Source organism: Medicago truncatula, chromosome 7 (assembly GCF_003473485.1).
Source record: "Medicago truncatula cultivar Jemalong A17 chromosome 7, MtrunA17r5.0-ANR, whole genome shotgun sequence".
Lineage (NCBI taxonomy): Eukaryota > Viridiplantae > Streptophyta > Magnoliopsida > Fabales > Fabaceae > Medicago > Medicago truncatula.
In genome coordinates, this window is record NC_053048.1 from 44,403,359 (window position 1) to 44,417,882 (window position 14,524).

General features: G+C 34.6%; 1 pseudogene; it reads left to right on the forward strand.

Moving 5' to 3' along the window:
- The first annotated feature begins 970 nt into the window (after positions 1 to 970).
- LOC25499077 (probable indole-3-acetic acid-amido synthetase GH3.6) lies at positions 971 to 2,216 on the forward strand (annotated as a pseudogene).
- The last annotated feature ends 12,308 nt before the right edge of the window (positions 2,217 to 14,524 follow it).

Below are 14,524 nucleotides of genomic sequence, written 5' to 3' on the forward strand. Positions count from 1 at the left end.
GCTATGGGAGTTGATCAATTGAGACTATTGAGTATGCACGGTTTTTGATTCAGGAATTGAGGATGAAGCTGTTGAAGGTATTTACTATTTATAGAAGTAGAAGTTCAGGAGGAATCTATCAAGTAAATAACCAAACAAAATGAGAATGAACAAACTTTAAGTATTAACATCAAAAGCAGCAAAAAGAAGCCAGCACAAACACAAATACAAACATAACTGAGGTAACTCTGTCAAGAATGGTTTTATGCAATTAGTTATTAAATCATATACTATAAACTATGCTTCTTCGAGTTTATGAAAAAGACACATATCAAGTATTGTATAACCTTGCCAAGAAATTATAGAGCAATTGCACTCAAACAACAGCCGATTCTAGCCCAAGGACTCATCATCGTCCTCACCATTGTGGTGGTGGGTGGTCGTCGTCATCATCCAGAAATACTAATTTCCTTTTAGTAAATTTTATTAAAATATTATTTTTATTTTCCATTTTTTATTATTATAAAGTTCATATTTTATTTAAAATGATAAAGTTCCACCTTTAGACATTTTTGAGAGGTCCATATAGATTGACCCCTTAAAAACTTACAAGGGTTTGTGAAACGTTGCCACAGTTATTGACATTTTTAACTCTTCATTTCAATGAGTTCTTTTTCTAGGCTTTGTCATAGGAGAATTTATTGGAATAACACACTCCTTTTGATCCAAATCATTGACCTCATCACCATGGAATTAAAAATGTATCATTTGTAAATTTTTGTCATTCTTATTGTAGGCTTTATCATAGGATATATTCTTGGAATAAGAGACCCTTCTTGATCTAAAACCTTTACCTCATCACATTTGCATTAAAAATGCAATTTCATTAATTTTAGGATCAAATAATTCATTGCCTATAATTTTGTAAACGAAATTGATGATTTACTCTGATGTGATTGTGATGGATGACTTATGTTGTGTATAACACAATTGTGGCTTTGTCTTTCTCATCTCAGGAACAACCTCCATGAAACCAAAATTGATTCCTTACTTTGATACAAGCCTTTCAAAAGCTGCCTCCTTTCTTGGTCACCGAGGCTGTATCGCTGTTCTTCAAAGGTAAACTTAAGTGATCAATATAATTTTTTAAAAAAAATTTCCAAATTTTGAAAGTTCTTACGTTCATTTAACAACGAGTTTAAATTTGAAACTTACATGATGCAGGATGTTTCCTCCAAGGCCAAATGTAAACAAGATCCTATGGTTTCTCTACGCTGACAAAATTACTACTACAACTAAACGTGGTATTAAGGTTATGGCAGCCTCTTCATACTCTTTACAAAGTGGTAAGGTAACTCCTCGACAACTTGCATTGTTCTCTAGTCCCCTCGAAGTTATTATTGGATCTAATGTGGAACAACAAATGTATTGCCACCTTCTCTGTGGCCTTAGGAATCTTGATGTTATAGATGGAATTAGTACTCCTTATGCCATAGGTTTGATTAAAGCATTTAGTTTTTTTGGAGTTCTAATGGGAGCAGCTATGTGTTGATCTTGGTTGTGGATTTCCAAGTCATGAAATTTCAGATGAGGAAATGAGAGAAGCTGTAATCAACACTATTGGTGGTCCTCAACATGAATTGTCAAATAGAATAAGATTAGTTTGTGAAGGTAAGAATTGGGGTGGGATTGTACATAGATTGTTTCCAAATGTTCGGTTTATCAAGTGCGTTACAACAGGAAGCATGAAGCAGTACTATCAAAAACTTAAGTTTTATGCCGGAGATGTACCGATTGTAGGAGGAGATTACTTTGCTTCTGAGTGTTGTGTAGGCTTAAATTTAGACATAACACAATCGCCCGAGACAACATGGTTCGTACTACTTCCTACTTTTGCCTACTTTGAGATTCTTCCATTTGAGATGAATGATCAGAATGATGAGGATGTTGTTGGTGAGCAAACAGTGGACCTTTGCAGCGTTGAGGTTGGAAAGATGTATGAAGTGGTTGTTACTACTTACCGCGGATTTTATCGATACAAATTGGGCGAGAGCTTTTGGTCTCCATAATTCATCGCCTCGAGTGGAATTTTTGATGAGGGTACCAAAGTCTTCAGATGAGATTCTCACTGAGAAAGACTTGATTTAAGAAGTTGAAAATTTTCAATTCAAATTGCACTTAGAGGTGCTATGGGAATCGATTCAATTGAGATTGTTGAGTGTGACATGATTCCATGAAGTTTTCAAGTTCTTGAAAAATTATCTTTTGTTACAGTATCATGCCTAACCTAACCAATCTGCCACTACTTAATTTTCAATCAGATTACATTTTTAAACATGATGTATACAAGGAGCTTATTTTCTTTTCACAACAATAAAAAATATCTTGTAATTGAAAGATTAGTTGTTCATTAGACATGTAAATTCAGGGAAAGGTTTTTCAATTCTTTATGAAACTGCAGTGAGGGGGGAAGATCATGCTTTTTGTGGTAAAATCCAAGGTAGTTAAAATCCTGATTTTTAATCCTAAAATTCTACGATTTTTAATCATATTGTTAATATACGCGAAATTCATTCTGGTGGAATTATTTATAATCCACTTTTCTATGAAACGATTCTAAGATTATGGCCGCGATAGTGGAACTACAAAAGACAATTTTAGTTTCTATTTTGTTTGAGACTTGTGACTTGTAAGTTTCATTTTACGTTTTAAAACCAATATGAAGCAATATCATCCTTTCATTCTCCAGTTCAACCAATCAACGTATCCTCCCACTATCAACAATTAAAAAACAGTTGCAACACACAGATAAATAATTCACCCATCATAATTAAGGTTACCTCGTGCGTGCTGCACCATCAAATAACCGTCGTTGTAGAGTTCATAACATATCAACGTTGAACAACAAGAAGAAAAAAAATATTTTGATTCACTCTTTAATCTTTTATAGTGATTGATTGAACATCCATAATTGTTTATGGGTGAAAGAGGGTGAAATTTTAGAGTAACAATGAATGAAATCAAGTTTGAAGAAAATTTATATAAAAGGACAATTTTGATATTATTGTTAAATTTTAAGTAAAATTGGGTGTAACAAAAAATACATAGGGTGTGAATAGAAAAATTCGTGTATTAAATCATATATCAATGATTTCACTGCCCAAAGTGTTCCTTCAATTGTTTCCTAACTCTGTAATCTAACCTAAAAAAGAACCAACTCTTAGCCTTTGATTTTTGTAAGGATCTTCTCTTTGATCTCCTAAAATTCGTTCAAGTTACTCACAATGACTTAACCTCTCATGTGTTTTCCATCCCATTAATCTCTCCCCAAAAAGACATCAACATTTTCCAGGAGTTCCCTTTTTGGTTCTCCAAGATTCACATCTTAAACCTTTGAATCTTATCCAAAGATCTCTCAACTTTTAGTCTCTAAGATCCCTAATGGTTTGTTTGGTTTGGAAGAGAAATTGTGAAGAGAGAAATAGGTGAGAGAGAGTAAGAGAAGAGAGAATTAAGTAAAAAATAGAGTAGATTTGACGTATTGTTTGGTACAAGAGAAATAAGAAGAGAAATAGAAAAGAGAGAAATATTGATTGTTTTAAAAGTACAAAAATATCCTTGAATTGGAAAATGTATCGTAAAATAAAATAAAATAAATAAACTATATTATGGAGAGAGAGAAAGAGAGAAGAGGGCAAGAAAGGAAATGTCAGAATTTCATCCCTTGTTTAAAAAACAGGTGGGTCCCATGCCTATTTTTTTCTCTATTCTATTTCTTTGCTGCTCCATGCAAGAGAAATGAGGTATTTCTCTTCAATTTCTCTCCCTATAACTCTCTTTCTCGCCTACCAAACACACCATAAATGTTATCTTTTTTGGTTTCATGAGATTCATGTAACCTCTTCAACAAAAGGGTCAAAGGCGGCTTATACAGTGTTTCTGATCTGGACAAATCACACCACAATTTCCCAATCGTACACAACACTCTTTTCCAATTGTATGTCAATGGAGCAATATTTAATAGTGTCATGTCCAATGCACGGTTTGATACTTGTTGCCGACCAAGAATCAATTACCAATTTTTTTATGAGGAAAGAATCAATTAATAGTTATATTATATTTAAGTAGCAAAAAGACGGACACGTATTACGCTAATGTTTAAAAATTACTAATGGTATTTTCTTTTATGAAATTTTGATTTGGATTAAATACTTGTTGCCGACCAAGAAATCAATTACCAATTCTTTTATGAGAAAAGAATCAATTAACAGTTATATTATATTTAAGTAGCGAAAAGACGGACACGTATTATGCTAACGTTAAAAATTACTAACGGTATTTTTTTTTATGAAATTCTGATTTAGATTAAAACTAAAAGTGTAAATGTTTCATGCTTTCAAGTTATAACATACTAAATTAATTATGACTATTTATTTCAATGACATCAACAATATAACAAAAAAACATAATCTAAATTATTTTTTTGATGACATCAATAACGATCTTTATTATAGAAAAAGTTTTTAAAGGTAAAGTTGAGATAATGAAAAAGTAAGTATAAATATACTTATTTAGTTTGTTACATTTTTTAAATGATAAAGGAAAAAAAACCAGACATATAGTGTTTGTTACATTTTTTTTAATATTTAAATTTATTCTTATCTATTTTTTACATGTGTTATTTGTATTTAAAATTGATGGCATTTTTGAAAAGAAAAATCCAGCCCAAATGAGCTGAAATGCGTTGTTTTCTGCATATATAGTATATATAACAAAAACAATTATATTATAGTATTACATTATTTGTTATTTTTAAATAGATTTTAAAGAAAATTTAACTCACTTCTACCAGTAGAATAATATTTATTGTTCTTATGAGAATAACTCAGTTTTAGTAGAGACAATGCATTGTAATATGGAAAGGTCGTGGTTCGAATTTCGAACACCTTAATTATTCTCTTCAAGATGAATTATAGTCTCAATTACTTGAGTAAAAAAAATTATTATGTCATCTAATTTTACATCATTAGATGAATGTGTAAATAATTGCGTTGTATATTGAGAGTGTATATTAATTAAATTCATTGCAATATAAATGGGTGTCAGGGTGCAGCTATGAGGAGTCAGCATCCCATCTGTTTCTCCATTACGAAGTGTTCGGGTCATTATGGCATCATATCAGGTCTAGGATCGGGGTGTTTGGGGTAGACCCTCTCAATATAAATGAGCATTTCTTTCAATTTACTCACTATACCGGTCACTCAAAGGCACACCGATCATTTCTCCAATTACTTTGGCTTCTTTGTGTGTGGGCTGCTATGGGGGTGAACGTAATAACAAGATATTCAACAACATAGAAACGTCTATTAATATACAACTATTAGATAAAGTTAAATTCCATTCTTTTTGTGGCTTAAAGCTAAAAATGTCACGTTTGTATCACTTTGTTATTTTTAAATATATATTTGAAATCAATAAAAATTTTATGAGGAATGCTAACAACAGTTGGTCATACACTCTCTATTAGATACTCTCTCAATGTATGGTGTCACGTAGCCTTCTTTTATTATTCTTTACTTACTAACCGGAAGACCAGGTTAAAAGGCTTTCAAAACTTTTTTTTTTTTTTTTTTAATATTTTATTGTTATTACTCTCTACCATCATCACTGCAATGAAAACAAACACCGACAGCTCACTCAAATGGAACATCCTTTTCCGTTTGCCTTGTCCTCTTCTTCCATCTACCTTAACAACCTCCTTCACCTCCCGTCGAGCCAAATTTGAGGTGAGTGGTGGATTTCGATTGACCCCCACTACAGGTCTGAACCTCTCATGACTCATCCATGGAAGCCAGAAAAATTGAACTGATGCAAGTTTGAGCAATAGCTGATATTTCAAAAGAAATTAATGGAAACCATAATCGTGATTGTTTGTGGTGGTCTTTTTTGTTAACAATACATCTTTTGGAATTTATTCATTTAAATTAGGCTTAAATAAGTAAAAGGTCCTTGTAAGTTGGTGCGTTTTTGGTTTTAGTCCCTGTAAGTTTTTTTCTTGCGAAACAGCCCTTGTAATTACCAAACGTTTTGGAACTCGTCCCTGCCATCAAGTTCCGTGAAAAAAATGGTTTGCTGGCTAACGGACGCCTACGTGGCACATGATGGTATGGCAACTGGTGCCAACTGGGTTAAGTAGAAGGACTAAAATCAAAAAAGAATTTTTACACACGGATGTAATTAAAAAAACCGTAAACATCAATTTTTGAATTTTAAAAAACTCTTTCCTTCTTCTTCATCTCTTTGATCTTTCATTCTTCTTCTTCTTCAATCCTTCCATATCCAACTTTCAATTGCATGCGCCCTAAAACCAGGGCCGTTCCTAGCATTTTAGGGGCCTTAGGCATAGAATGAAAAAGGGCCCCTACATAATTCTTTTAGCTCTTTTTGTGATTTTATTAGCTCTTCATTTTATTTTTTTTGTTTCTTTTCACTACCAGATAAATCTTTTTTAGGCTACATCTTAAATTAAATCAAATACTCAATAGAAAGCAAAAGAAAACAAAAAAAAAATAGTAAAAGTAAAGAACTGTAGCACATACAAAATAGACTGAAATTTTAGCATTTGAGAAATATAGACTAAAATTTTAGCACTTGAGAATAATAGCACAAAAAAAAGTAGGGTGGACCACATGATCATAAGTGTGTCTCATATGATCTTACTTTGTCAAATTTAAATTTGCAATCTTTTCAATCAATCTAAGAAAGTTGACACTATTATATTAATATAATTTATTTTTTTATCCTCTAAATAAAAGATTAAAATTTATTTTTCAAGTAGACCCCTTTTCAACTAAAATATCGTTTGTTTTGTTACGAAGATTCTCACAATTTCTTAGATAATAAATATTACCAATATTTTATAATTAGTGAGACACACGTTATTAAGAACAAAGGGCTGAAAAAAATCATATCAATTTCTTGACACATAATTAGAAAACAAGAAAACACAATTTTTTTTATAGGTAGGGGGTGTATATAGAAATCAATGTTTAATATGCAAGTATATATAGCAAATCACACCAAAAGGGCCAAAACATTAAACAAATCAGCCCATCATCTATTATTTGACAACTAAGTAGTCGGGCCTCATAATGAAATTTTCTAAACATACCCCAGATAAACCACTTTTTGCTATATGCATCCCTACCCTAAAATTATTTTTGTGGGCCCCCTACGGGCATGGGCCCTAGGCCGTCGCACCCCTGGCCTATGCCTAGGGCCGGCCCTGCCTAAAACCCTTTTCCTTCAACCATGTCTTCTCATTCCATTTCTCAATCATCATATTAGGCAACTCATCAATTCCCTAAAACCCTAAAATGCACCAACTTACAGGGCCCTTTTCCTTATTTAAGCCAAATTCAAATTATCAATGTTGAAAAGTCACTACACACCCCAGATGATCAAATATTTGATAAATAAAGCAACGGTATAAGCACCACAACTAAGTTCTCAATAAACTTGTGGACAGCTGAAATGATTAACAAACAATCATCGGAAGAACCTTAAATTCTTCAACATGCCACACCTTTGAAAGGAAAACAATGCCATATGGGTTCACTTTCACTAGGTTAATTTATGAAAAGGTAACATAGCCTTGTACTTATATCAGATAAAGAGGAATGCTAGCAACACTCTCTTTTGAGCACTTTCTCTAGCACTTACTCTTTTATTGGTTGAATTCAATGTAGGACCTACACTTTGGGGGTGTTTGTTTCCTGGTTTAAAAAGTTATTCCCAGGAACATGGAGGTTGGAATTATAGATTCCTATGTTTGTTACAAAGTTAAAAAAATAACTCCCGGGAATAAAGAATTCCTAGGAAAAAAATAACTTCCACTTACCCATGATTTTATTCCCAAAGAAAGTGGGCGGGAATAAAAGATTCCCATGTAAATGGTACTAAAATGGAAATAACTACCCATATACCCACTATCACAAACAATTCCCATGAATCTGACAATTATTTACCAAACACAATTTTCTAAAAATACTCAGGAATAAGATGCCCATTATTATTTCCCAGGAAAGGTTAATCCCAGGAATGAAATTTTAAACCGTCAAACAAACGCCCCCTTTGAAAATGGAATCCACATAAAGTGGTGGGACATACAATGATTTTACCCAATAAAAGAGTGAGTGCTAGAGAGAGTGCTCAAAAGAGAGTGTTGTTAGCATTCCTCATCAGATACATTAGGCATAAATATAACACTAAAAGGGAAACATCACACAACAATGAGGAAGATCATGAACAGACTTATGCTGCAAACCAATTTGCCATTATACAAAGATCTATGAGAAATCATGAACAAAACACATAATACACTAACCACACTAAAATAGAAAACCAACGTTATTTAATTTTCATAATATAACCAGTTGAACAATTCCAAATCATCACATCACATGATAATCATTTGCTTTCTTACTTCATTCTTTATCATCTAGCATCAAATAAAGCAACACATATGCATTCAATCACACACACACACACACATCTTTTTGTATGTGCCAAAACAACACTCCTTGAAACTCCAAACCTTATCAAACACCAACTACAAAGAACTCAATAATCTTGGTAATGCATATCTCCATAATCATCTCTGGCAGAAGTAAGATCACTCTCAACCATATCCGCAAGACCATGCTCTTCATACCTCACCCCTTCTTCCAGAGCAAGTCGACCCAGCGCCCCAACAACAACACCAACAGCTAGTCCAGCTCCAAAGCCCATTTTACCGCCTTTTGGCCCCGGATCAAACGAGGATGAATATTCAAGTGGCGCAGACGGTCCACTAGGCCCAACAGCAGCATAACTTTCAATACATTCAAAGAAATGGTGTGGCGACGGTGGTGGTGGGTAAGCACCACTGGGATAATAATCGGGAAAGTAACTGCCACTAGAATAGTTATCAGAGTAATTTGTGTAGTAGTTATAAGGTGAAGGTGGTGGAGAAGGTGTAGAATAGTTATCTGTTGGAACAAAATGTGTTTTCACAATAAACCTTATTAAGTTTTGATGATAACAAGGTATTAAAAATTGTCAATTGGTTATTACTAATAATTGTTCAAGTGTACAGGACCAAAGGCTACTCAAGTTATTTCAATAGGTCTTGGAAGAACAATGGAAAGAAAAAGAAATTCTGAGCATCTGAAGAAAACTGCTCCTGAAGCTAAACTGCTCCTGAAGCTAAACTGCTCCTGAAGAGATGACGTCATCAGAAGCAGAAAGTCATCAGAAGCAATATTTTCATCAGAAGCAAAAGTTTTCATCAGAAGCAATATTTTCACCAGAAGCTACATTTGATCCTTTAATCAAACTGAAGATTCAAAGTTGCTGATTCTCAATTCAGTCTTATCAAAGAAGAACGAAGAACTGAAAGGGAGGTATCAACGGATATATGGATAACACTGAGCACTTGTCTCTCATTAATAGAGTTGACAAAGTACAAGTGTACAACCACTACCTCCACTACTCTGTTTTCTGTCTACGCTACAAGACAAAACAACAGCCATGCCTGCAGAATTTGTACAACTCAAGATGGGAATGAATTTGAAGTTTATTCTTCAAAGGACTACACCCAAATCAGGCAAAGGATCACTGGTGGATAATCAAAGGATTTCAAACGACTCTTTAGACGTGCTGATTATCTCAACGTCTCTTTCACGCCTCTATATAAAGGAGTGAAGACTTGAAGATAAAACAGAGATATACATCTGTCAATTTGATACTACAAAGCACACTGAATTTCTGCACTGATTTGATACATCTTAGAAATTCAAAGTCTAGAGTCTTTTCTGTATTGTATTGTGAACACCACTGATTGTATATCAAGTGTTCAATTCAAACTCAATTCTCTGTATTTTTGTTTGATTAGAAGTCTCTTGCCTGCGTGCTTGAGCATTAGAAGTCTCTTGCTTAGTGCTTGAGCATTGGAAGACTCTTGCTTGTGTGCTTGAGCATTGTTTTGTGAAGTCTCATACTTTGAAAGTATTGAGCAGTTGTAATCTTTGTGATTATAGTGAAATCTCCTTGGAAGTGCAAGGGGGACTGGACTACTTCCGTGTTGTGGAAGGAACCAGGATAACTGCTTGTGTCTTTGTCTTTCTTTTCTCTGCTCTGTTCTTTTCCGCTGCAATCTGACTCTGATCATTTCATCAGAAGCAATCAAACTGCTTCTGAAGTTTTATCAGAAGAAGTATTTTTTAAGAGAAAAAGAAAACACAATTCAACCCCCCCTTCTTGTGTTTTTCACCTTCAATTGGTATCAGAGCTTGCTCTGTTATCACAGCACTTAACCGTGTTACAGTTCAAGATCTATTAGAAAAACATGTCTGGAGATGAGGAATCAGTTACTCCAAAATACACAAGCGTCAAGCATGACTATGATACTGCTGACAAGAAAACAGACTCTGGAAAAGCTCCAAGGTTTAATGGAGATCCAGAAGAGTTTTCTTGGTGGAAAACTAATATGTACAGCTTTATCATGGGATTAGATGAAGAGTTATGGGACATACTGGAAGATGGAGTTGATGACCTGGATTTAGATGAAGAAGGAGCTGCTATAGATAGAAAAATACATACTCCTGCTCAAAAGAAGCTTTATAAGAAACATCACAAGATAAGAGGAATCATTGTGGCTTCTATACCTCGCACCGAATACATGAAAATGAGTGACAAATCTACTGCGAAGGCTATGTTTGCTTCTCTATGTGCAAACTTTGAAGGCAACAAGAAAGTAAAAGAGGCTAAAGCTTTGATGCTAGTTCATCAGTATGAACTTTTCAGAATGAAGGATGATGAGAGTATAGAAGAAATGTACTCAAGATTTCAAACTTTAGTTTCTGGATTGCAAATACTGAAGAAAAGCTATGTTGCCTCTGATCATGTTAGTAAGATTTTGAGAAGCTTACCTTCAAGATGGAGACCCAAAGTAACTGCTATTGAGGAAGCTAAGGATCTAAATACTTTAAGTGTTGAAGATCTTGTTAGCTCACTCAAAGTGCATGAAATGAGTTTAAATGAGCATGAAACCTCTAAGAAGAGTAAATCCATTGCTTTACCATCTAAAGGAAAGACCTCAAAGTTTTCCAAAGCCTACAAAGCCAGTGAATCTGAAGAAGAATCACCTGATGGAGATTCTGATGAAGATCAATCTGTAAAGATGGCTATGCTGTCCAACAAACTTGAGTATCTGGCAAGAAAGCAGAAGAAATTTTTGAGCAAGAAAGGTAGCTACAAGAACTTCAAGAAAGAAGATCAGAAGGGATGCTTCAATTGTAAGAAGCCTGGTCATTTCATTGCTGATTGCCCTGATCTTCAGAAGGAGAAGTTTAAAGGCAAATCCAAGAAATCAAGCTTCAACTCCAGTAAATTCAGAAAGCAAATCAAAAAGAGTTTGATGGCAACCTGGGAAGATTTGGATAGTGAATCTGGTTCTGATAAAGAAGAAGCTGATGATGATGCTAAGGCAGCCGTTGGGTTGGTAGCAACAGTATCATCAGAAGCAGTATCAGAAGCTGAATCAGATTCAGAAGATGAAAATGAGGTATATTCTAAAATCCCTAGACAAGAACTTGTTGATTCTCTAAAAGAACTTTTATCACTGTTTGAACACAGAACCAATGAGTTGACAGATTTAAAAGAAAAATATGTTGATTTGATGAAACAACAAAAGTCAACTCTATTGGAACTAAAAGCTTCTGAAGAAGAACTCAAAGGGTTTAACCTCATATCAGCAACATATGAAGATAGACTCAAGAGTCTTTGTCAGAAGCTACAAGAAAAATGTGATAAAGGTTCAGGCAATAAACATGAGATTGCCTTGGATGATTTTATTATGGCTGGAATAGACAGAAGCAAAGTTGCTTCTATGATCTACAGCACATACAAGAACAAAGGCAAAGGGATTGGATATTCTGAGGAGAAATCCAAAGAATACAGTCTCAAGAGCTACTGTGATTGTATCAAGGATGGATTGAAATCCACCTTTGTGCCTGAAGGTACAAATGCTAAAACTGCTGTTCAGTCAAAACCTGAAGCTTCAGGTTCACAGGCTAAGATCACATCAAAGCCAGAGAATCTTAAGATCAAGGTAATGACAAAATCTGATCCTAAGAGTCAAAAGATTAAAATTCTGAAAAGATCAGAACCTGTTCATCAGAATCTGATTAAACCAGAATCTAAAATTCCAAAACAAAAGGATCAGAAGAACAAAGCAGCTACTGCTTCTGAGAAAACAATACCAAAAGGTGTCAAACCTAAAGTATTGAATGATCAGAAGCCACTCAGCATTCACCCTAAGGTACAAGGGAGGAAAAGTAAAACCTCCAAAGCTAACCCAAAAGGACCCATGAAGATATGGGTACCTAAATCTGAATTGGCCAAAAATGCAGGTGTGCTTAAGGGCAAGAGAGAAACAAAGGTCATGGTACCTAGACAGCGGATGTTCAAGGCACATGACTGGAGAGAAAGCTTTGTTCCTTACCCTTACAATGAAAGATGGAGGAGAAGTGAAGTTTGGTGGCAACCAAACTGGAAAGATCATTGGTACAGGTACTATTGGTAATTCCTCCATCTCAATTAATAATGTGTGGCTAGTAGATGGTCTGAAGCATAACCTATTGAGCATAAGTCAATTTTGTGACAATGGGTATGATGTAACGTTCAGTAAGACCAACTGCACACTAGTTAACAAGGATGACAAATCCATTACATTCAAGGGAAAGAGAGTTGAGAATGTCTATAAAATAAATTTCTCTGATCTGGCTGATCAGAAGGTAGTTTGCCTTCTGTCAATGAATGATAAAAAATGGGTATGGCATAAAAGGTTGGGACATGCTAATTGGAGATTAATTTCTAAAATTAGCAAGTTACAACTGGTCAAAGGATTGCCTAACATTGATTATCATTCAGATGCACTTTGTGGTGCATGTCAGAAAGGGAAAATTGTGAAAAGTTCGTTCAAATCTAAAGACATTGTATCAACCTCCAGACCCTTAGAATTACTCCATATTGATCTTTTTGGTCCAGTTAACACTACATCCTTATATGGAAGTAAATATGGATTAGTCATTGTTGATGATTACAGCAGATGGACTTGGGTAAAATTCATTAAAAGTAAAGACTATGCATGTGAAGTGTTTAGCAGCTTCTGCACTCAAATACAATCTGAAAAAGAATTGAAAATTTTGAAAGTCAGAAGTGATCATGGTGGAGAATTTGAAAATGAGCCATTTGAACTTTTTTGTGAAAAACATGGGATTCTCCATGAGTTTTCCTCTCCTAGAACTCCACAACAAAATGGAGTTGTAGAGAGAAAGAACAGAACTTTACAAGAAATGGCCAGAACCATGATCCATGAAAACAACTTAGCTAAACATTTTTGGGCAGAAGCAGTCAATACTTCATGTTATATTCAAAATAGGATCTATATCAGACCTATGTTGGAGAAAACAGCATATGAACTCTTTAAAGGAAGAAGACCCAATATCTCTTACTTTCATCAGTTTGGATGTACCTGTTACATCTTAAACACTAAAGACTATCTGAAGAAATTTGATGCCAAGGCTCAAAGAGGAATCTTTTTAGGTTACTCTGAAAGGTCAAAGGCATACAGAGTGTATAATTCAGAAACACAATGTGTTGAAGAATCTATGCATGTAAAATTTGATGATAGAGAGCCTGGAAGTAAAACTTCAGAGCAAAGTGAAAGTAATGCAGGTACAACTGATTCTGAAGATGCATCAGAATCTGATCAACCTTCTGATTCTGAAAAGTATACAGAAGTTGAATCTAGTCCAGAAGCTGAAATCACTCCAGAAGCTGAGTCTAATTCAGAAGCAGAACCTAGCTCAAAAGTACAGAATGAAATTGCTTCTGAGGACTTTCTAGATAACACTCAGCAGGTTATACAACCTAAATTCAAGCACAAATCTTCACATCCTGAGGAGCTAATCATTGGAAGCAAAGAAAGTCCTAGAAGAACAAGATCACATTTTAGACAAGAAGAGTCATTGATAGGACTGCTTTCAATAATTGAGCCTAAAACTGTTGAAGAAGCTCTCTCAGATGATGGATGGATATTAGCTATGCAAGAAGAGCTAAATCAATTCCAAAGGAATGACGTGTGGGATCTGGTACCCAAACCTTCTCAGAAGAACATTATTGGAACAAAATGGGTATTCAGAAACAAGCTGAATGAACAAGGAGAAGTAACCAGAAACAAAGCCAGACTTGTTGCTCAAGGCTACAGTCAACAAGAAGGCATTGATTACACTGAAACATTTGCTCCAGTTGCAAGATTGGAAGCAATCAGGTTACTTCTATCCTACGCAATTAATCATGGCATAATATTATATCAAATGGATGTCAAAAGTGCCTTTCTTAATGGTATCATTGAAGAAGAAGTGTATGTTAAACAACCTCCTGGGTTTGAGGATCTTAAGCATCCTGACCATGTTTATAAACTTAAGAAATCACTATATGG